This window comes from Numida meleagris, chromosome 7 (genome assembly GCF_002078875.1).
Source record: "Numida meleagris isolate 19003 breed g44 Domestic line chromosome 7, NumMel1.0, whole genome shotgun sequence".
Taxonomy (NCBI): Eukaryota; Metazoa; Chordata; class Aves; order Galliformes; family Numididae; genus Numida; species Numida meleagris.
Window position 1 is genome coordinate 18,368,347 of NC_034415.1, and position 21,692 is coordinate 18,390,038.

A 21,692-nucleotide genomic window follows, 5' to 3' on the forward strand; every position below is an offset into this window, starting at 1 on the left:
GTAGCTGATCTGGAAGTTTGTCATGAGTTGGATATTCATTATCTCGAAAGGAGTAAGCTAGCGAGTGGAAAGCAGGTTTTCAAATAGTTGTTGTTATGGGAAACTCAAATAAGTATCAGAAAGGACAACACCTGCTGAGAGCAGGGAACCTGATGCAGGCTGGAATGAAAGGGAATTCACAGGCATCAAGGGCTGAGCCAAAGGGAAGTTGTGCATCCTGCAGTTCTTAAGTAAAGGAATATGCTGGGATGCTTACACTGCAGTGCCTCAGGAATTGGTGAGCCAGTTCTGCTGTAAAGTTCCAAACAAAATGGATCCCAGAGGAAAGGCAGCATTGTTTCAAAGCTTAGGAGTATTTTCTAAGTGGGCAAGAAGGGGAATGTAGGAGGATGTTAGTAATGCCATCCCCAAGTATGGAGAGCCGCCCTAAAGTACAGCGGTGTTATCTACACTGTGTGCATGAATTACACATACAGAGAGCTAACAGCATGGTGATGTTACCTGTCACAATCTCAAACCAACTGTTCCTAATTCTTGGGGTTATTAAATCTTGGGTATGGGTTATTCCTTTTATAGCCTTTTAGTGACTGGAAAGTACGCCACCCCACCAGCCACAGTGTCTGTTTCTTTAAGAAGGTGATCTATAGAGATATCTTAGAATTAGCATGTGTATCATGAGACACAGAGGTTGCCATGGTAAGTACACATTTTTTAATTGAATAGCAGGCTAATAGGCACATAAAACCTCCGTAACTTGTTGGCACATAAATTACCTCTCCTGGGGCTGTAGGCAATTAAACATACTTCTTTTCTAAAATTCTTTCGAAGTATTTTTTGTCTGGTTTTGTTTAGATCAGAGCCTCTCATATTTCTTTCCTTCTTTCCCTCAACAATGCTACTTGGTGTTCTTTTGTCCTCTTTAGTTTACTCTGTCTTCTCTCTGTCCTTCCTTTTCTTGAATGCTGTACACATCACAGAGCAGGGGTATTCAGTTTTAAAAGAGTTCTGGTTGCTTTTTCTGGGCACAAGATAGTGTGCGACTTATGTAATATAACTCTCGTTTGGACAAATAAATAGAAGTGGCATTAAATCCTCAAAGGTATGTTAAAATCAACTACATGCATTAAAATGCTACAATCTAAGTAGGTGTTTTAATAATCACCTTTATGCAGCTCCCCTGTGGCCACAGATTCTCCACAGAACATAAGTTTGTGACATTTTGTAACTTTAGAAAACAGAACAATGCTGGTGTGTAAATCTTGGTTATTTCTTTTGCCTCATTTGAGCTATTCTCATTTGAACTGGCTGTCCAAGAGGTCCTTTGTTCTTTTCCCTGGCAGTACTTTTCTCATTGTTCACGCTTTTTGCTCTTCCACTGGTGCGATGAATACAGCATTTGTCTATGCACAATGTTTCTAAAGTGGACATTGTCTTTAATCTCTTCAGTGACACAATAAATCACAAGCTGAGGGAACTGCCTTCTCATTCCAGTTCTTAAAGATTTTTTTTTTCTGGTTTTTCAGTTGTTATAGAGAAGCAAATAGAAAGTTATTTGTACTTGCTCATACCTCAGCTATTTTTAGAATCCATATTGACAAATTTTCAAGTAGACATTGTATTTCATAAAGAGCACTGCCCTGAAATCACTGTGGCTTGAACAATACGAAAATTCAAGACTCCAGGAGGCCAACACAACAGGATATCCATAAGTAACAACGCCTACTTATCAACAAGGGGCGAGCTTAACAGTCTTGTTCCTGGCTGTGACAAGTGGTGACTGGAATTCTTAGCAAGCCAGAGAGCAGAGAATAAATGCACAAGATAACTCTGAAGAAAGATTAGGCGCAGCTGACTTGGTCTGTTCCTTTGCACAAATCAAGAGCAATTTAAAGCAATAATGACTGATAGTTTTCCACAGCCATCCTGACTTTTATCCTATTGCAGTACAGAGTTCAGCCACCTTTGGTTTTTTTTCTTTGATTTCTGTGTTCATTTTTTATGATTAAAGTGGTCTTGTCTTGAAGGAACAGATGAGTATTCTCCTTTTTGTTTTTTTTTCCTGAGTAGTTCAAAGACAAATTTAACAGCTTGGAACAAAAGGAAATTATCGTACAGATCAAGGGATTACAAAGAAATGTTTTTACAGATTTAAAATAAAATATAAACAGCTGTTGAGAGATGAATGGCAAAGAGACAGTTGTTGCCAATTCATTAATAATACAGACACAAATCCACTCTGTTTATTATGTTTTTAACCCATGTTTGTCAATAGGGAAAACAATCATAATTTGAACTTGTAAAATAATGAATGTATAACAGATAGGCTTGGTGTAGAGATTTGAGAATACCAGGATAACTACTGGTGACCATCTGTGTCTGTGTAATCAATATTTTCTAACAGCATAATGAGAAATAGCTCATTTATATCTTTGCCCCTCTAGCCCAAACAATTAGTCAGTGTTTGTAGCCTTGTAGGCTTATCTGCATTAGGAGGAGAATAGTGAACATATGCAGTCACATGTATTAGTACAACAGCTCAAATGAGGAAAAAAATTGTGCAAAGTCTGTTTCTTGAATGCAACAGAAACAAACCTGCTACCAGGCTTCCCCTGGGCATGGAAAGCTCTCAAGTCGAGCTCAGTCTCTCCAGTCTATTCGTTAACTACTTTTCACCCTGCTGCTTTCTATTCGGCCTGCCCAAGTGTCCCTCCACACCGCCATTTCTGCACAGAGCACCCTGACCATCCAAGCAGCTCCTGCAGCTTGTGGCTTTGGGTGGCAACTTCATGTTGTTCACTTTGTGTAGTGCTCCCCTCAGTAATTTTCAAGAGGGATATTTAACATTTCTATTGGTGTGATCAAATCTGTGCTGTTAAATGAGAAACCTGATAGTTTTTATAATGTTTTACCATGGCAGAATTTCTTTGTGTGACTTCTAGTGCAATGTGATTTTAGTGTGACTGTGCAGCACACTAGAAATACTGTTTTCTCTTGGAGCAATACTAGAGCAAGGTGATGGTGATCAGGCTTCAGTTCTTTGAGCTATGCAAAGAGAAAGTACCTGGGACAAGCAAAGGTAGCATGTTTTCATCCCCTGCTAAGGGCACTGCCGCTGCAAATAGATTTGTGGCTAAACAAAATCTCCTATGGAATTTTGAGCACAGGACAGTGTATCTTGTAGTGGAGTGGCAAACTGCATCAGCATCAAGCTCTAATCTCGCAGCTGGATAACAGCTCACATTAAAAAACACTTAATTTCAGTGTATCATTACAGCAATTTCCATGCAATAAATTTCAGGAATTAAGCTGTCAAACAGATATATTCTTAATTTTTTTTTTTTAGCAATGAAGCTCTTACTATCACTGTAAGGCAGACAACAAATTGATAAGAAACTACAGTTAATACTGAATAAGTACTGTAGCTAATATTCCACTCTACAAAGAGGTGTTTTCTTTTTGGAAAAAGTTTTCTATAATTGAATAAACTTAGGCTAAGCTTTCCGTAGAATTTCTGAACTGTCCATCACTGGATACTAGGGAATTACAACTTTCACTTCTGGACAATCAATTCTGAAATATTCTAAGTTTTTATTGGCTAAAATTGAAGCTGTACAGACCTTTAGGTTTTACAGGGCACAGATTTAGATTGATGTTGATGATGCTGGCTGTTCTCTTTCTAGAATATCATTAGATCAGTTCATGTAGTCTCTAAAAGATCTCTCCAAGTGTCAGTAATCTTCTTGAAAGGACACTTACCAGATACAACAATATTAAAGAATAGAATCCCACAGGACAAGAAAGGTGGATATTTGGTGTGGTTTGGTTTGGTTTTTGTTTTGTCGAAGCATATCTCCCTGGAATACACTTACAGGGTTTTGAACACCTGGCTTTCGCTATCAGATCCTGTATTGCTGGCAGCAACCATCAAAAAGGAAGGATGGGCACCAGGTTTACACAGTGAAGATGAGAGTTATTTATCTATATGATTCTGAGGGCATTAGTCTGGCTTCTTAAAGGTTTCAGTTTAATGTCACTCTCATGGTACAGCCTTTCTCTTCCTTGCCCCTATGTCAGGACTCTTCAAGACACCTGTGTTTTATTGTAGAAAGGTGCTGCCCTGGCCAGTTTGCTTTGGATGAGCTGTGTGACTGCTTTTACTCTGGCTAAAGTAAGTAAGTCTATTTACACTTTCTTCCATCCTTCAGGATGGAAAAAAAATTAAACAAGCATCCAGACTTTCTAGACACTGAAGGACAATGCTCCTCACAGCCAAGAATAAAAAAAGTGTAGAAAGAGGCAGATAATACTTACTGAACTGGATGATGTGTTTGTTTATTTTTAAAATGTTCCAGGCCTGATACTGTTTCTACATATACTCTTAACTGTTTCTTTTCTATGAGTAATTCTACTATCCCTAGCAGGAGAGAGGACAGTAAAGAGATCCTGAGGCCTTCATCAAAATTTCGTATCGCCACTCAGCACTTCACTTGGCTTAAATAAGCCAAATTAATGTGCTGTGGGAGACTTAAAAAGCAGCTTCCCCAGTGCCCCAGGTGTTTCTTCAGCTATAAAACAATTTAGCCATATTTTATCAGCAGCATTAATAGCAAATGCTTATTCGGGAATCCTTTCTGGAAGCATATACTTAGTATACTTACTAGCATGCTATGATGACTCGGATGGAAAGGTAACTTTTCCCTGATACGAGATCTTAACAAGCCAAAATGTTGCTCTTGCTCTTATGGGGGCCTAAAATCAGCTTTACCTGTTAAGATGAGCTGAATTTACAGTAAACTTGTACTTGGACATGTGTGCTCTGTAACATCTTTCATTTTCAAGAACTATATATATATATAAAAAAAAAGCTTTTTTATGTGATATTTTACTTAAGGCTTATTAAATGGAGCTGATTTATGGAAACAAGAAAAGATCTGTCTCCAGAAAGCAAGATTCCTTTGCAGTGTGTTACTTTAGGTACCAAGATAGCAGCTCCCATACAAAGAGACTGAGTCATGGCCTGAACCACTGATTGAGCACCTGGAGGAAAGACCCAGTCAGCCCTGGGAGCACAGGTGAAGGCAATTCACCTGTGTGACCAGAAGCCTGGCTCCACCCCCTCTTAGGCCTCATTTAAGGGCTGACTGCCACTGAGGAAAGATCTCTTTCTGGAGATCTCTCTTTTGTGGAAGCTTTTCTTTGCGAGCTCAGAATCTTGTGATCCAGGTGAGCGATCTACTTCCCTTCCTTTTTAGCACCTTGCTATTGTGCTGGTCCTTCCACCTCTTTTGTAACACCTTTTCCATTGTGTCTGTCCTTTCAATTGCTATGCTCTTCAAACGTTTCTTTTTTTAAGAATCCTTAAATTCTTTGAGAGTATAAAGATTATTACCTGGCAAGAAGTTGTGTGGTTGTTGGACAGGTTGGAATAGTGTGGATGCCTCTGTAGTTCCATTGTAACATAAGGACGGTGGTTTGCAAAGGCTCATTTTTATCTGCTTTGTATCTATATGCTTTTCAGTCTCATACTGTGAACTTCTACTCATTTCAGGCACTAGAGCAAAAACAACAAAATGAACAAAATATCTATTAATGTGTATGTGTTCCTACTTTTCTAGGGTTTTTCTGTTATTTTTTTCTGTTATTTGTTTGTTTCCTAGCATTGGTATTTAAACTTTGAATTTTAGATACTGAATTTTCCTAGGAAGTTTGTGGAAGTTTCTTTTAAAAAATAATTAACTGTGAAATGCTTTTGATACATAACTGCAAGGACATGTTTGTGCTATCTACTGAACATAGCAGTGATCTGTACTGAAGAGCGTGAATGAAAGTTGAAATCCAGGAATGCAGGAAATCTTAATATTGGATTTTAAGATGGTGTTAATTAGAATCTGGAGAGGGAGGGGGGATTTTCCCTTGAGACCTTAGGCTCCTGTGTGTCTTTTATGTAGTCTTATCTCTTCTGAAACTAGACACATTCTGCTGAAATTTCTACAACAGGAGCAGAAGAAAAAGATCTTTAGTATGATGGGCAGTTAGTCTTTCTTCATCATGGGATGATGGCAATCATGAAATAGACTCTCTGGGTAGTATAAAATTTGGTGTGTGACTGATTCTCAGGCAACAGAATAGTCCTCATGGGCCTAGTACGTTGAGGTCATGCTAGCTCGTCATATTACCAGCTGCACAAGCAACTAAAAATCTATCTATTTCTTCTTGGTTTCTTCTCTTTCCGGGTAATTTAAGCATTTTTAAACTCCTTGTGAAATTTCATTGGGGACAGATGGTTTTGAGAGTGAAGGCTGATTATTTTGTTGTTTTGTTTGGGTCTTTTGTTGCTTTGTTTGTTTTGCCTTATAGATAATTGCTCTGGGCTTTGAAGAATCTTTAAAATTTCATGTTCAAGACAATTACAACCAAGTGTCTGTATGAAATATGATGCCTAGTCTGTCTTAAAGTGACAAATAACAAATACCTGTTCTAAGTATTTTAATAGAATTAATTTAAGCATGGTAAGATAATGTGATTTCATAACAAATTACATTTATTGATATCAAGTGAGAACTTATATCATTTAATGCAAAATGACAAGTCTTGTCAGATAACCACTGATTGATATTTGTAACAAGATTTATGGGTTCTGTTTGAGCACTGAATATTCCAAATAACATAATTTTCTGACACTGATAGCTTGTCTATTTTAAAATAATATATTTCAAAGCAGTGAACATCTAGCTTTTTGGTATATCAGGGCACAGAGCTGAGCCCTGTTCTGTTATGAGCTGTGTGCTATAATTTAAAGAGCTTAGGGTATTGAACTATAGCAGTGCAGTGTTATGGGTAAACATATTCGTGGTGGGTTAAGACTTGTGTTGTGTTATCTTTATATGTGGACAAACAAAGACAATAGACAATGTAACACATAGACAATATAAGAATTAACTTCCTTTAACCGATGCTCCTTAACCAAGTTGACTATTTTGACTTTTTATTATCCAAGTGATTTTGAGATCTACTGTGGAACATCTCGCATATCATGTGTTCAGTGCCAGACTTGATGAAGTACAAGTTTGTGTACCAAGTGTGACATATATGACAAATAATAGGAATTAGTAAATATCTGCTTTAAAGACTCTTGATCATACATCTGACTCTGTGTATTTTGATTTCTCTGAGACTTCCAGGATTAAGACAAATCCTCATTTGGCAAAGATGGCACAGTTTATGTGATGTCTCTGGCTATAGTTTTTTGTGCATCTGGCATGTGACTCTGTCAGGCTCTAGTCTCCCTTAAATACAAGATAACTCCTTTTCCTTGTGACAGGTTTCTCATTTCAGGTGCTTTCAGCATAACAGCCCAGAATTTCTCCCTTGCCATCCTTTGAATCAATAACTTTAAAATAATATTGCTGTTCCCATCTGAATTCAGGTCTAAAGCTGCAATCCAATGTAAGATGAATTTCCAGGATGACAAAGGGTAAAAGAAGCAGCTAACTGTCATCAGATTAGTTCACTGAAATTGTAACCTGCATGTCTCTTGTTATAATTTAAAAATGCAAGCGAATACAAGGTACAGCCATTGTTATAGTATAAAAGGTGAAGGGGGGACTGAAACTTTTCCTTCGGATGCCTACAGAAATCTGCTTTTTAACCCATTTCTCAGTGTTTCTTTCTTGGGTGATTCCTTTGTTTTGGGGCGCTTCATGCACATTTGTGCAAAAAAAGAAAAAAGTAAAAAAAAATTAGAAATGTATTTTAACCTCACAGCTTTCTCTTACTATCCTGGGCTTGAGACACTGTACAGAGTATAATGGCCAAGCTCTCTGAAACTTATCAAGGTGTATTATCATTTCAGTAAGGCAAGGAGAGTGACTTCTTTCTAAGTTCTGGCATAGCTGATGAGAGTTGATGCCCATAAGCAGTAATGCTCCGCATAAACATTTACCAGTACAATGCAGAAAACTGTCTGTGGGGAATATTCCCAAATATGCTACCATTTCTTTGACAATTTTGGTCTGAATTCACATTGTGTTCGGGGCAGAGCATGTGGTTACAGTGGAGTGTATCAGAGCATTACCTGAAATTTAATCATAAAGTGTGGATTACAATTTCCATCAGTAGAATGCCGGTTTTGACCGCCCTCAGAAATACCCTGACACTTTGAAAAGGGAAACCAGTTGGGTTGTTGTTGTTTAATAGTTTCTTATGTCATGTTAATGACTTGGTACTGAGGTGGAGAAAAAGGAAGAGTAGGGCACAGTATAAGTAGCTGCTGTGGTGACATAAAACAAAGGGAGATTTAATGCTTTCTTCTAAAGCATCTTGTATTTGTGTGGAAAGTTCACAAGTGGGCTGTAATGCTGACATTTTAAATCTCTTGAAAACAGAAAAGTTTCCAGGAAATGTACTTGTGAGCAGTGTCCTCTTGAAAAGATTGCCCTGTCTGTGCATGTCTTCAGGGATTTTTGGACAGGGAGAAGGGGAAAAACAACAAGTGAAGATTCTCTTTACTGATATATGGGTGCCTTTCAACTGAAGTCAATGGAGTTTGATTACATCAACTGAACAACTGACCCTCATGCCATAACAGGAAGGTTTAGTTGTGATATTTGTAGGGCTATCATCTCATGTATCTATTGATGAGAGAGATTAAGAGAGACAGTGTGGTAAAAATCTCTGTATTATGTGGCCTGTTTTTATTGAGATATCTCAGAGAAAGCTGTCTGGAGATGAGAGATGGAATAAACCACACCAGTGAATCAAAATGTTGTCTAACCACCATCCTGCAATATGTCTAGTACTGCCCTGCCTGGCAGTTCTGATCCTGTTATGGGCATAGGATGCAAATCCATGGAGCCAGAACTGGAACTAGTCTGCAGTTTGAAACAGCCAAGTTCAGCTATCCAGGCCATCGATTAACATGGGGGAAATAATATCCAAATTATGAGTATGGCCCAGCAAGTGACAAATAAAATACAGTACTTTCATACTTTCTTAACATAAAGGCTATGAGGAGCTGGATCTGGTCCCAGTGTTTTGAGGTGGGGCAGGGGGGCTGTACCCATCTCACTTGCACCTGTCCTTAAGGCTGTTCAGGAGGCAACAGATATAGGCACAGATGAGGGTAGCTGCCAACAAAGAAAATGCAGTTTATTTCAGATAGGCCTTTGGTCTGTTCCATAGAAGTTCTGCATTTGATGTACCTGTGAGCATAGGGGTGGCCAGGAGCAAAGTATGTCAGCACTATTCCTACAGTGACTTTCCCAAGTGTGACAGGTTTACATCCATCCTGCATCACTGCAGAAATCAGTATCTGTCCTAAAACGTATTCTTGCTGTTTGAAAAGGAACATAAGTTACTGCACCATGATGTCATAGTCATTAAAAGAATGTAATAGGCTGTTCTTAAAATGTACCTTTAAGTTTTAGCTTATTTCAGATTAACTGTTTAGCTCTGTACTTCTGAGGCCATTAGAGGAAAGCAGCAATTTACAGCAATAGAGTACCATTCTCCAAATTAATCATATTAAATGCAGTTGGGCCACAGGTTAGTGGGAAGAGAGAGATAAGCTTGCAATTGGCAAAGTTAATGGAAATCATGGAACCCCTTTAGGTGAACAAGAGAAGTGAAACACAGGGTTTTAATTAGAAGTCTTCCAACTAGTAAACTGTAGTAAGATGTGACATCTAAGGGAAAAAACTGACTGCTGCTGCAGCTGAAATGCATGCCATGCCACTGCGCTGCATCTTGTTACAGGAGATATAATCTGAAGTATGTTTATATCAGAATCCTGCAACTGATTAAATTTGATAATGTTCTCATAAATGAAGGGGACAAGATTAGTGATGGATGAACCTCCAATAGTATAGAGGTTTGGATCAGCAAAGCTTAATCCTGAACTGTTTTACTACTTGTATGAACCCTCTGTGTTTCTTCTTCTGCCCATTTTTTTGCAATGCCCTCTACAAAATTGAGGCTTTGTCCCTCCTTTCTACTCACCCAGCCTAATCCTCCCATGTGCAAGTCTCACTTCCAGATTCTTACAGCAAGCATTATCTGCCCACCTACATTCCTAAACAAGGCAGTGATCCCCTTTCACTTTTCCTACTTATACTGTGTTGGATGTTGCTTTTTTTTCCTTTATTTTCTTTCCATCTCTCTCTTTGGTAATTCTTGAGAAAAGAAAGGTGCTACAATTAGTGAAGATTATGGTTCTTAAAAAAGGAACAAGCACAAGTCATAAATGTTCTAATAAAAAACATTGGCTGAGAGGAGCAAATAGTGGATAGTGTCAGAAAATTGATGGAGAAAATTATACTGAATAAGAATAGATGCAGATGAGAATATTTGGGGAGATGTGTAAGATGTGTAGGGAAAATGTTTAAGAGGCATAGAGAACAAAACTTTGGGAAAGGACTGTCAGCAGGGATAGGCAATTTTATTGTGTGGACTAGAATTGGATTAATTATGCAGCGTAATGTGCAGGCCATGGTGGACAACTATCTTCGCATGTTATATTTACAAATACCTTGATTTAAAGTAAACATCTGCAGTTCTAGTAAAAACAAGTCACTTAGCAGAACCTGCAGGGCAGATGTTATTTTGTTAGAGCTGAGGAAAGATCTGAGATTCTCAAACAATGAAATTCCTGATTTACACTATGACCACAGTTCTCTACATAAGGCACAATTAAGCATTTTAATGATATAAAACTTAACATAGCCAATGCTCAAGACAAAGACAATCACTTCCTAGTGGTGATACTTTAGTGTTAAGTCTCTTGAATTACAACATAGTGCAAACATCCTCGTGGTTTGGAAAGGATGCCTTTGAGTTTAGTTTCGTTTGTCATTTCACATTTTCTTTTGCTGTTATAGCAGAGAAGCTGAGACTTTGACCAATGTGGTATGACAAGTATTTGCTATTACATTTCACTGCCCTGTAATGGTAGTTCAAATGAAATCCAAGCTTTCTAGGCTCAGCCCATCCAGGCTGAACATTGCCATCTGTAACATCCTTCCACCATAGTCAGTATGATGCATTAGAAGAGTTAGTAAGTATGAGAAGAGCCAGGTTTTTGCAAAGGAGTCCTGAATTTTCAGTTAAGGATATCTGACATTCCCCAAGATGACTAACCTGAGCTCAGAACCACACCAGGAAATATGTCTGTTCAAAGCCAAACAAAACATGAGCAAACTTTTTTGAGTCTAAGCATTTAAGATGGGTATCCAAATTCTTTTGTTTTCTGTTTTTTTTCTTTCTCTGTCACAAGCAGAAAATGATTGCTACATGACAGGTAGTCTCACTAGCAGAAACACAATAAGAAATATTAAAGAAAAGTTTTGACAGCATGTCCCCTTAGGAAAAACTGCCACATAATAGCTGACACTGGTCCTAGCTCCACACATTTATGCCATTTGATTTGATGTGAAGCACAGTGAGTTGCAGCTGGCAGATATTATTGCAATATTGAAGTATTTTAGAGTAATGGTACGTACAGGCAGCATGGCACATTCCTAACAGTTTCTGTGTACTTTCAGTTCAGCAGCACAATTTTGTATACAGATACTGAAGTGCTGTCTGTATTTAATTGACAAGATCTCTGCAGTGATATAGCATGTTACTGTACTTACCACTACTCAGGTAAACTGACAGGAGAAATATAATGAGTTTAAATTTCAGACCACATAAGCCATATCAAAACCTTTAGAAGTGTATAGAGTAAGCTTAAAAGCTTGACACTTCATGAAAGGATCATATAATAATTCAGATTGGAAAAGACTTTCAAGATGGTAAAATCCAGCCATCCACCTAACACTACGTACAGTCCACCACTAACCCATGTCCCTAAGTCCCCATCCACATATCTCTTAGGTATTTCCAGAGATAAGGACATCACCACCTCCCTTGGCAGTCTGTTCTAATGTCTAATCACCATCCCCATGAGGAAATTCTTTCTGATATCCAATCTATACCACCCCTTGTGGAATGTGAGACCACTACTTTGCATCTTATCACTTGTCACCTGAGAAGAGACTGGCATTCTCCTTGCTTGCAACCTCCTTTCAGGCAGCTGTGGATAGGGATGGTGTCTTCCCTCAGCCTCATCTTCTCCAGACTAAACATCCTCAGCTGTCTTGTTTTCTATTCTCATCACCAGGGACTTTGTTTCCTTTATTTGGACACACTCAAGCAACCCAATAGTCTTGTAGTGAGGGATCCAAAACTGAATGCAGTACTTCAGATGTAGTCTCCCTAGTGCAGAGTATGGACAAATGGATAATACCTTCCCTTCTCCCACTAGTTGCACTATTTCTGATACAAGCCAGGATGCCACTGGCTTTCTCAGCCACGCAGGCACACTGCTGGCTCGTGTTCAGCCAGTTACTGACCAGAACCCCTAGGTCCAGCCAGTTTCTGGGGGCTGAGGGAAAGACTATCAAATACATTGTTAAACCTCAAGTAAATAGGACACACTTAGTGGACCTTGTCACACTGTTACATGAGGAGATTGGGTTAATCAGGAAGGACCTGCCTTTCATAAACCTGAACTGACTGGGCCTGATCACCTGACTGTCCTGTAAGTGCCATGTGATGGCACTCTTTAATTGTCTTCTCTATGACCTTACCTCATATTGGGGCCAAGCTGACCAGATAATAACCCGAATCCTCCTTCCTTACCTACTTGTAGTTGGGTATCACATTCACTGACCTCCAGTCAACTGGGACCTCTCTGCTTAGCCAGGGCTTGTTAGTAAGTTACTGGAAGTGACTGAATGAGTACTTCTAGCTCTTTCAGCACCCTTGAATAGATCCCATCCAGCCTGAGAATGCTTTTGTAAATTTTCTGATTAGGTTGGGGACACAGCTGTCTGACATGCAGACTTCCACAGTATTTGAGCTTTTGGTTTTGGAAGAAAACAGAGATAGCAAAGCCGATGATAAATGAAGTTTTAAAAACCTTGTCTTGATTTAAGCTATGGTTCTTAGCACACACTAATACTTACAGCGAACTGTTCATCTTGACCTATTTTTGTTTTTCAATAAATTTAGAGTACAGCAAGTTGCTCCCTTGTAATGGTCAGCAGTATACTTCTTGTTTCTCTCATTAAGTGTTTAAAATAGTATTTGGCACACCCCAGCTCGTGTAGAGCTTAAGATGTTTCTTTCATTGAATTGTTCTTAAAATGTTCAGAGTGACCCATTTCATTGCTCAGAGCAGACAGTATCACATACCCAGCAAACAAGCCTTGCTTATGAAGTATTCTAAAGATAACTCAGGTATAGTGGCTTTCAAAGGTCAAACTTCAGTGGTGCTTGTTCCATTCTACTGTTTGGAAATATAAACCAAATACTGTTATTATTACCATCCAAAATTTAATCAGACTGGTTTTTTTTTTCAGCATTCATGCAGCGTTTGTTTTGGTAAGCTACTTGCCAAGCCTGAAAGCCAGAGAACCTGAGAGAAAGGAAAGGAAGGAGGAATCGAGAGAAATTAATGACCCTTCTATAATCTCTAATGTTAGGAGGCTATGGGAGTGGGATGCTTTAGGCATTTGGGGAGGGGTAGGAGAAGAAATTAAAATGAAATAATTTATTTGTATCTTTCTGAAGCCTGAAGTTTTGAATATTTCACACTATCAGAGTTGATTTAGGGGAACAGTGTAGCTAAGTGGTAAGCATGCATTACTAGCTTGGCTAGGATGAAATAACAGCTGCAGGCTCACTCTGCATCAGTTTTTCCTTGTTTCTTTACTAGGTAAAATTTCCCTGAAATTTTTGTGTTTGATGTTGTTGCAAGATTAAAAAAAAAGAAAATAAATTAAAAAACAAGCACAAAGCAAAGTGTTTTTTCTTTCTCCTTTTACATTAAAACAGGTTGAAATACTTCCTCAACAAGTTGTTTCGATAATAATCCATCAAAAATTTAGAAAGAATTGATGTACAACTGTGAAAAGTTTCAGTTTTATGAAATCATCATTTTCTGTTGGAAAAACCGTTCCACTGGAAAAAAAAAAAAAACTTCTGCAAGCTTCAGTAGAAAAATCCCTGGACAATTATGCAGTCCAATAGCTCAGCAAGAGTCTCTCTCCTGCCATTTTATATTCTTTTGATGAAAGCTTCTGCCTCCTGTGGTTTTTGCAGTTTATTCTTCTACTTCTGCAGTGCATCTGGTCAATAGAAGAACTGTTCTCTCTAAACACAAGAGAATACTCCAAAAAGAGAAATCTATGGGTATCTGTTTCAATTGTGCATGAAGTCTCTTTGGGCTGATACCTTTCTTTGTGTTATCCTATTGGAAAGCAAGTTTTAAGGCCAAATATTCATGGAAAGGAAGTTTATAAATCACATGAGAAAGTGTTTTTAGGGAGAGTACAGATTCACTCCCTTCCTCACTGAACCGAGCAGACCCCTGACAAGCTGAGCAACCACAGCTAACCAATCCTGCTGGGATTCAATATATATTGTCATATTTTTCTGTAAATAGTTTGCTATTATCCTGTAGAATAGGAAAAACAACTTGAATATATCAAGGAAAACTCACTTGGTCTCAGAAAGTAAGAGGAAAAATACACAACACTACTAAATTTGTCAGGTAAACAAATAATTATGAACTATTTGCTCACCTCTGAAACTTTTATAAATGTGGAGAGTGTTGTTTGTTAAGGGTGTTCGGACTTCTTAGAGCCAACCTTACATAAAGTTAGTAGTTAAATCACAGTATTAATTGTAGACTTCTGTTTGCCAAGTGCCAACACACCTTCTCAAAAAAAAAAGCAAAACACTTATTTAAACCTAAGAAACAAAAGCAGTTTGATTTTTATTCAATAATTATTTCAGTTGATTCATCTCTGTCTATAAGGGGAGGATATTTTTTAAATGCAGTATTTCTGTTAAATTATCTTCTCCAAATATTCTTTAAGTACTTTTCTGTCTCACTTTTTCAGCAGAACTGAATTTTTTTTAGCAGAACTGAATATCCTTTTTTGACTGTAAATGGGTGAAAATCAAAATATCTGAAGCTAGCCTAGTAGAGAAAACTACCATTGAACAGAGTGTATGTCTCATGAATGTCACAAGCCCTAAAATTAGGTCTACATCATTTTGGATAGTGACTCTAATTTCATTCTCAATAGCTCAAAATTACTGCCCTGCTCTGTTCCAGTTTCTAGTTTCTGTAGTTAGTTAGCTGTTGGAGAATAAATTAAGGGAGGAACTGACTCTGTAGTCATGCATGGGGCATAGACCACCTTGCTAGGAAGCCTGTTCTTGTGTGTTTATGGGTGATTAGACACTCTTCCAGTCTGAGTCTCCTTGGCACATCTCTGTGCCATTCCTCTGTGTCTGGTCATTGGTGACCAGGAAGGAGAGTCTGGCACCTCCCTTTCTTTCCTTCCTCAGGGAGTTACGGAAAGTGGTGAGGTCACTTCTCAGCTTTCTTTTCTTCAGATAAAACAGCCAAGTGTCCTCATAGTGATGTGGAAAATGGTCTAGTCCTTTAGATGCAGATATTCATGCAGAGCAAATGCTTCAACTCAGCAAGGGAAGCCTTCTCACTCATAAGGTCAAACTGTATTAGGAAATGCAGGTTCACAAATGAGGAGTTGCTGGGTGGGAAAGCTAGGATGCTGAGGTCCTATTGTTCAGGCCAAGCAAGACAACCAGCCTAGGGCACCGCTTAAAGAAGTGGGAGCAGCTGGAAAGCTTTGAGACCAGTGAATAGTGTGTCATATAAAATCAAATCTCATCAGTCTCCAAGCAGGCAAAAGAGAGAAATTCCCTACCACTAAATGTGGACCTGCCAAAGCGGAGTTTGGCCTTGGGCTGTGGGATGTGCAGCGAGGATTTAGAGGCCATGTGGCTTTTTCAGGGGCTTCTTCTTCCCACTCCTTGACTATTTGTGCTGTAGAACAGAGAGAGCATTAACTAGTGTGTATCGCTATACAGTTGTGACTATTTTTCTATGTAGTAGTGCTGTCTATCAAAAGGAAAACTAGCAGGTACTGGAGAAATATTCAGGGAGATTATGTATTCAAGGCTGTTACTGTCAGCAGTGACAAGCTCAGAAAATTCAACAAATATGGTAACTATGTGTCCCACCCTGAGCATCTGGGCAAAGTCTTGAAAACAGCAGCAATTGTAGAGAAATAGCCTTCTAGAGGCAATGACAATTTGCTGATGTCCTCAGGGATTACAAGCCTGGATGTGGTTGAAAAGAACTACATTTTCTCAAATTATTCACCCTGGGTTTGACTAAACAAGGGTAAGAGTGGCCTCTTTAAAGCTGTGTGAGCTCCTAATTTTCTGATCAAAAAGCAAGAAAACGTCTGGAAAGAAAGTTGAGGTTGACTCTAGTCTTCACAGAAGCATATACCTTTCCTTCCCTGACTCCCAGATGAATAAACCACTTGCTACAGGGATATCTTATGATTTGCTGTTTGGTCAGACAAAATTCACATTGATTGCTTTTATACCAATTGTGATGTACTGTTAACAGCCCTAAAATTATGGGGAGCACATAAGCTTAGTACACTTGAACTGAGAAATATAGTGAATAATGCAATATATAGTGGCTTATATTTTCAGTGAAGAATGGTTATAACAAAGTCTACTACCTATACTTGGATTCATCGGAACTGCGCCTACATGTACTGCTGCCTCCATAAACACTGTCCTGGCTTGCACTTCAGTGAGATGAACTGTAAAAACAGGCACCACGTTAACATTTCATTGATAGTACTGCAAGGCACTTCTGTAGAATGAGTTAAAGGATGCTTGGCAATCACAGCTGATCCCTCATGTTCACTTTGCATCCCTCTATCCTTCCTAGATAATATCTAATTGTGTTTGAGTTATCCTGTTTAACCTCAACAAGCTGCTAGCGTTGAGGGTTTACTATGTTGCTCAGTTCAGCTGTCAGGCTTATGACATGAAAGAGGAATTAAAAACAAAACCAAAAAATGAAGGGGGGGGCGGAAGGCTAATACATCTACCTTATGAATTGCTCACATCCTCACTTCTACTGGACAACCAAATGCCCAAGCTGCTGTACTATTTATCCCTTCCATCATCCCCAGGAGATTGTCCTCAGTTTGCCACATAGCTCATAGATGCATGAGAGGTAGTTCTTGCTCTGTAGAAAAAGAATAAAATCAATGGAATTTCTTTTTAAATTATTCTTTTGACCATAGCTTTAAAGAAAAAAAAAAAAAAAAAACTGAGAGAACTAAATCTTTTTGATAAGAGAAATCACTATGATTTGATATCAGTATGTAACAAGCAGCTAGGAAACTATTAATATTTCCAGTTGTTTAAGGTGAGTTATCCTGTATGTTTTGGCTCAGTTCTTTTGGAATTGTGCAATACCCTCTTGTAACAGAAGTTTGTTTCATGTCTTTGAAGATTTGAAGCCCCAGGAAAGCTTCTGTTGCGTTTTCTGTCTTGGAGATTGCGTGCTTTGCTAGATTTTCCAAATGATCTGTGGGGCAAATATTTCTGTCAGCTTGTTTCATACATCTAGTGAAATAAATGTGTGAGAAGAGAGAAATCATTTCTGATTTCTTCATTTCCACACCAGCATATAGCCATTAATCCTCACCTCCAGCCTGCTTACAGTGTGTTATTACCTCACACGTGCTGGCCTAGGGACAGAGGAAGCCAAATTCTATTTTAAAAACAGATGGCCAAAACCATATACTTAGTAAAATATTAAGCAGAAATCAATATGAATCTCCAATCCCAACAGGTTTACCTTTTTACTCTCATGGGATCTTTCCCTCCTGTGTATATTGCATTGCTGATATTGTATCGAGTACTCTATGGAGGGTCCTTCCCTTTTTCCTTTTCAAAACACCTTGCAGACTTAGGAGCTTTCTGTTATGGCTGCAGCATGGGCAGTCTTATCCACAAGAGATCATCTGCTTTTCAAGCCTAATATTTTCAATTCTGAAATGTTGATATTGCTGTTAGCTAACAAGGCTCCACTTAAAACTAGAATAAATAAGCACTTCTAAGATAAAAGTGAACTTCTCTAGAGAGCGTGTTAGGACAACATTTAAGGCAGTTGCTGTACTGCTAATTTCTGTCCTTTGGCAGTAATGAACTCAGTAAACAGTTCAGATGTGTGGCTATGCTTTATAGGAAAATACTAACTAACAATTGTACAAATTTGGCCGTTAGGGAATAATTCCTTCTTGTAGTCCTTAAAGATGTTTATAAACATTATTTTGTTATTTTTGCCCTTTGTATGGGCAAAGTCTATAGATTCATAATCCCTGCAGAAAAGTCAGCCCCATCTCATCAGTTTCATCTTCTGTGGTTTCTCTTCCAGCCATTTTTTCTTCAAACTATTTTGCTTTCAGACATATTCAGGTTTTATAACTGTCAGTGAAAAGGAAAAAATGAATGCATTGTGGGGGGAAATGGTTTGGAGGAAACCTAAGAGTGAAATATTTGCTAATAGACAGTGACTTGGCAGCTCTGGAGCCAAGGAACATCAGTCTGAAAGCAAGCAAATAGCATGTCTATGAATATAGAAAGTAGAAGCCTGAAAGAGAAAAGAGGGACCCAGTCATGACAGCAAAGAGCAGAACTGAGAACAATGGATCTAATTTAATATTTTTTTTCTCTCGCATTTTCAAAGCTTGTCTTGAGCTAGAATGTGCAATTTCTTTCTCAGCACTTCTATTCTTTTCCCTCTTTTAAAAGAAAGCTGTGAAGTTTGGAGAAGAGGAGATGATAACAATCTTAAATGTTGTTAAAAGTGAGCACTTATTAATATTTTAAGTAACTGCATATATTGAAAGTTCTGAAGAATTAAAATTAATTTTAAAGGCTCTGCAGATCAAATTAATTTCTTGAGCAGGACTAGAAGTGTCCCTTTCAGGATAAGAAGCCACTGAAAAATCTCCTTGATACTTTTCTAATTCTCCTCAATTCTGTTCTTATTCTTCTCTTTCACTGAAGGAGATTTATCTTTTATTTAAATAGCACTAGATATGTTTCACATAGAAAACTAACTTCAAAAGTACCCAGCTTTCTTCTTACCATCAATTATTAGAGCCCTCCAGGTGTTTAGTCTCTGAAATTTTTTTAGAAGAACTTGATCAGATTTTTTTGATAGATTCAGGAGGGTTTGGATAGCCAAGAAATTCACCTCCAACCTCAGAAGATCTATCTGCTCATAGTAAACTGATTTCCAACTATCTTCTTGCTCCTCTGAGGCCCATAATCCCTATATATTTGTGTACAAAGTAGGAATTTACTCAGCAAGCTATAAAGATTATTGACATATTTTGATGAAATCGTGTCACAAGTATAAAACTCTTGCAAATGGCACATGCAGAGAATTTCATTATCAATAAAGGGAAGAGTGTATGGGATAGGCCACCTTGGTCACAACCAGACCAGGAATGACTGATGCTTGATGTTCACCTGAGGACAGCCTGGCTAAATGCTGGAGGAATAAACAGAGGTGGTTTCAGTGAGATGAGTGCTTGTAGCACTGCTGCAGACACAACACCTCTGAAAATCAATTTGGACTTGTATTCTTTTTCTATGCTATTTCTTTCTGAGATTTATTTCAGCTGAATGGCTGCCAGTACTCTCTTTATTACCGTCTCTTGGAGCCTACAGCAACTTTAGCCAACCAGCCCTGTCTAACCCTGTCTTCAGTGTGTTTTGAAGTTGTTTTGGCTGAAGGAGGAACTTGTGATTATAGAAGAAACCTCTTTCTCCCCAATCTGATACTGCGCTTTAAATTTCCTAACACTAGACTCAGATCAGAAAAGGGGAGAAAGGTAGCACCCGAAAGCCATTTTCTGACACTTCTCTTCCTCCATTCCCATCACAGCCTATTTGTGAAGATGAGATTCTCTGAGATGCAACAACTTCTCAACTTATGCCAGCAGGATCTGCACAGCCCTGACAGAAGCATGCTAATATCTTTGGGATAGTTACTTTATCTTCATTTAAAATGCAATTAAACAGAACAAATACTGTGAGGAAATGGACAAGATTTTACATTTGCATACAAAAATTAGGGGGAAGATCTTTTCATCACATTATGAATTTTATATAAACATTTTGGAAAGAAAATAATATGTGGCGATAATGTAGACTGATATAATGAGATAACTGGAATGATAGTACTGTTGTCTGCAGGGTCAAAAAAATGTTCCAGGAAAGAATTAATAATTTATGGAAATGTTTATCCCTATAATTAAATACTGGAATTTGGAGCCACTTCCTGCTAAGTTGTTTTAGTCTGCAAAAATTAATTCTTAACTCCAGAAAGAGAAATTTGAGTAGAAAAGTTCCTTTAGGATGTTATTGAATTTTCTGCCTAAAGGAAAGGTTCCATTGCTCTGATTCAGAATGGAAGTATTATTTTCACACAAAACTCTGGATGCAAGCAAAGGAGACAATGAAACTCATTGTGAAAGGGGAATTGGAAATGAGGAACAGACCTGTGCTTTTATATTTCTAGTGTATTTGTACTTAAGGGTAATAACATTCCTTAAGAAGTTTAAGGTCTGTAACGCTAGACACTTTTTAGCATTTGGAACACACCTCTCCAGCTATTGATACACACGACAAAGCTCCTGGTTAGGTCTTCAATGAGCTTGAACGAGGCATTTTCTGCACAAAGTTACAGAACTAAATTGTAATGGGAGGCTCCAATATTGAATAGCACATTCTAGGGTCATCTTCTGAGCCAGTATCACCTATATAGCACTTTATAAGCCAAGAGTTTAATTTTAATCCAGAGTAAAGGGATGAACTCCCATTTCGATGAACTTCAGTGGATGAATGCAGAAGCAAAGGCTTAGCTTTTGGCAGGCTACCTCCCATATTTTTTTTCTGCCTAACGTTAATGAGTTTGATATTATCATAATATAACCACTGCATTTAATTTCTAACCTGAATAATTAAAAAAATAATAATGAAAGGAACAAAAGCTGGAGGCAGAGGGATAGTGGAGGAAGAGGAAAATGGCCTGCAATACAATTGCCCTGACTTCAACTCTTCAGAACTAATCTTTCTTGGCAAGCTGAATATGCTGAGTTTGTTTGTGTGGCTGAATGTGTAGCAAAGAACAGGTAAGCCACGGGTGAAAACATGAACTCCCCCTTGCCAATGAGCAGTTGGCCAAGCAGGTCAGCCCTACAATTCCTTATGCCCCATAAATCTACACAAAGGTAGGCACAGGGGAGAAATTATTTCTCAAATAGCCAAGAAATATTATAGCAAGAGAGCTTGAAAATGCTGTGTGCCTATGGGAGTAATGAAAAAATGCTAAAGGACTGAATTCCTCACGCTGTCTCTAGGTCTGGAATAACATGGAGCTGCATATGATACTGTGGGAGCCACAATTACTCAGATGTGATCTGTACAGATCACTGGTATATACTGATATTGTCACGTCCTTCTTCATTACTGCTGCAGAAACGCACGATTAGAAGTGCTGCAGACACGGACTATTAAAATTTTCTTTCTTGTCCAGTGAGCACTGACTAAAACATAGCTATGGGGTCATCAAAGAAAATCCATTATTTTGAGCAGTGTAACACTTAAAGGCCAGCATGCACATTAACTATTTTAATTGTCAACTACAACAGCACTGTGGTGTAACATTAAAGATGCTCTAAAGTTTGCTGTTTGCTGACAGTGCATGACAGTTTTGCAGACCGTAA

At 38.3% G+C, this 21,692-nt stretch overlaps 1 protein-coding gene across 1 annotated transcript in view; it reads left to right on the forward strand.

The window, feature by feature from the left end:
* Positions 1–21,692, forward strand: part of ADGRL4 (adhesion G protein-coupled receptor L4) — a 160,674-nt gene that overhangs the window by 984 nt on the left and 137,998 nt on the right. The gene's annotated exons all lie outside the window — the stretch shown is intronic.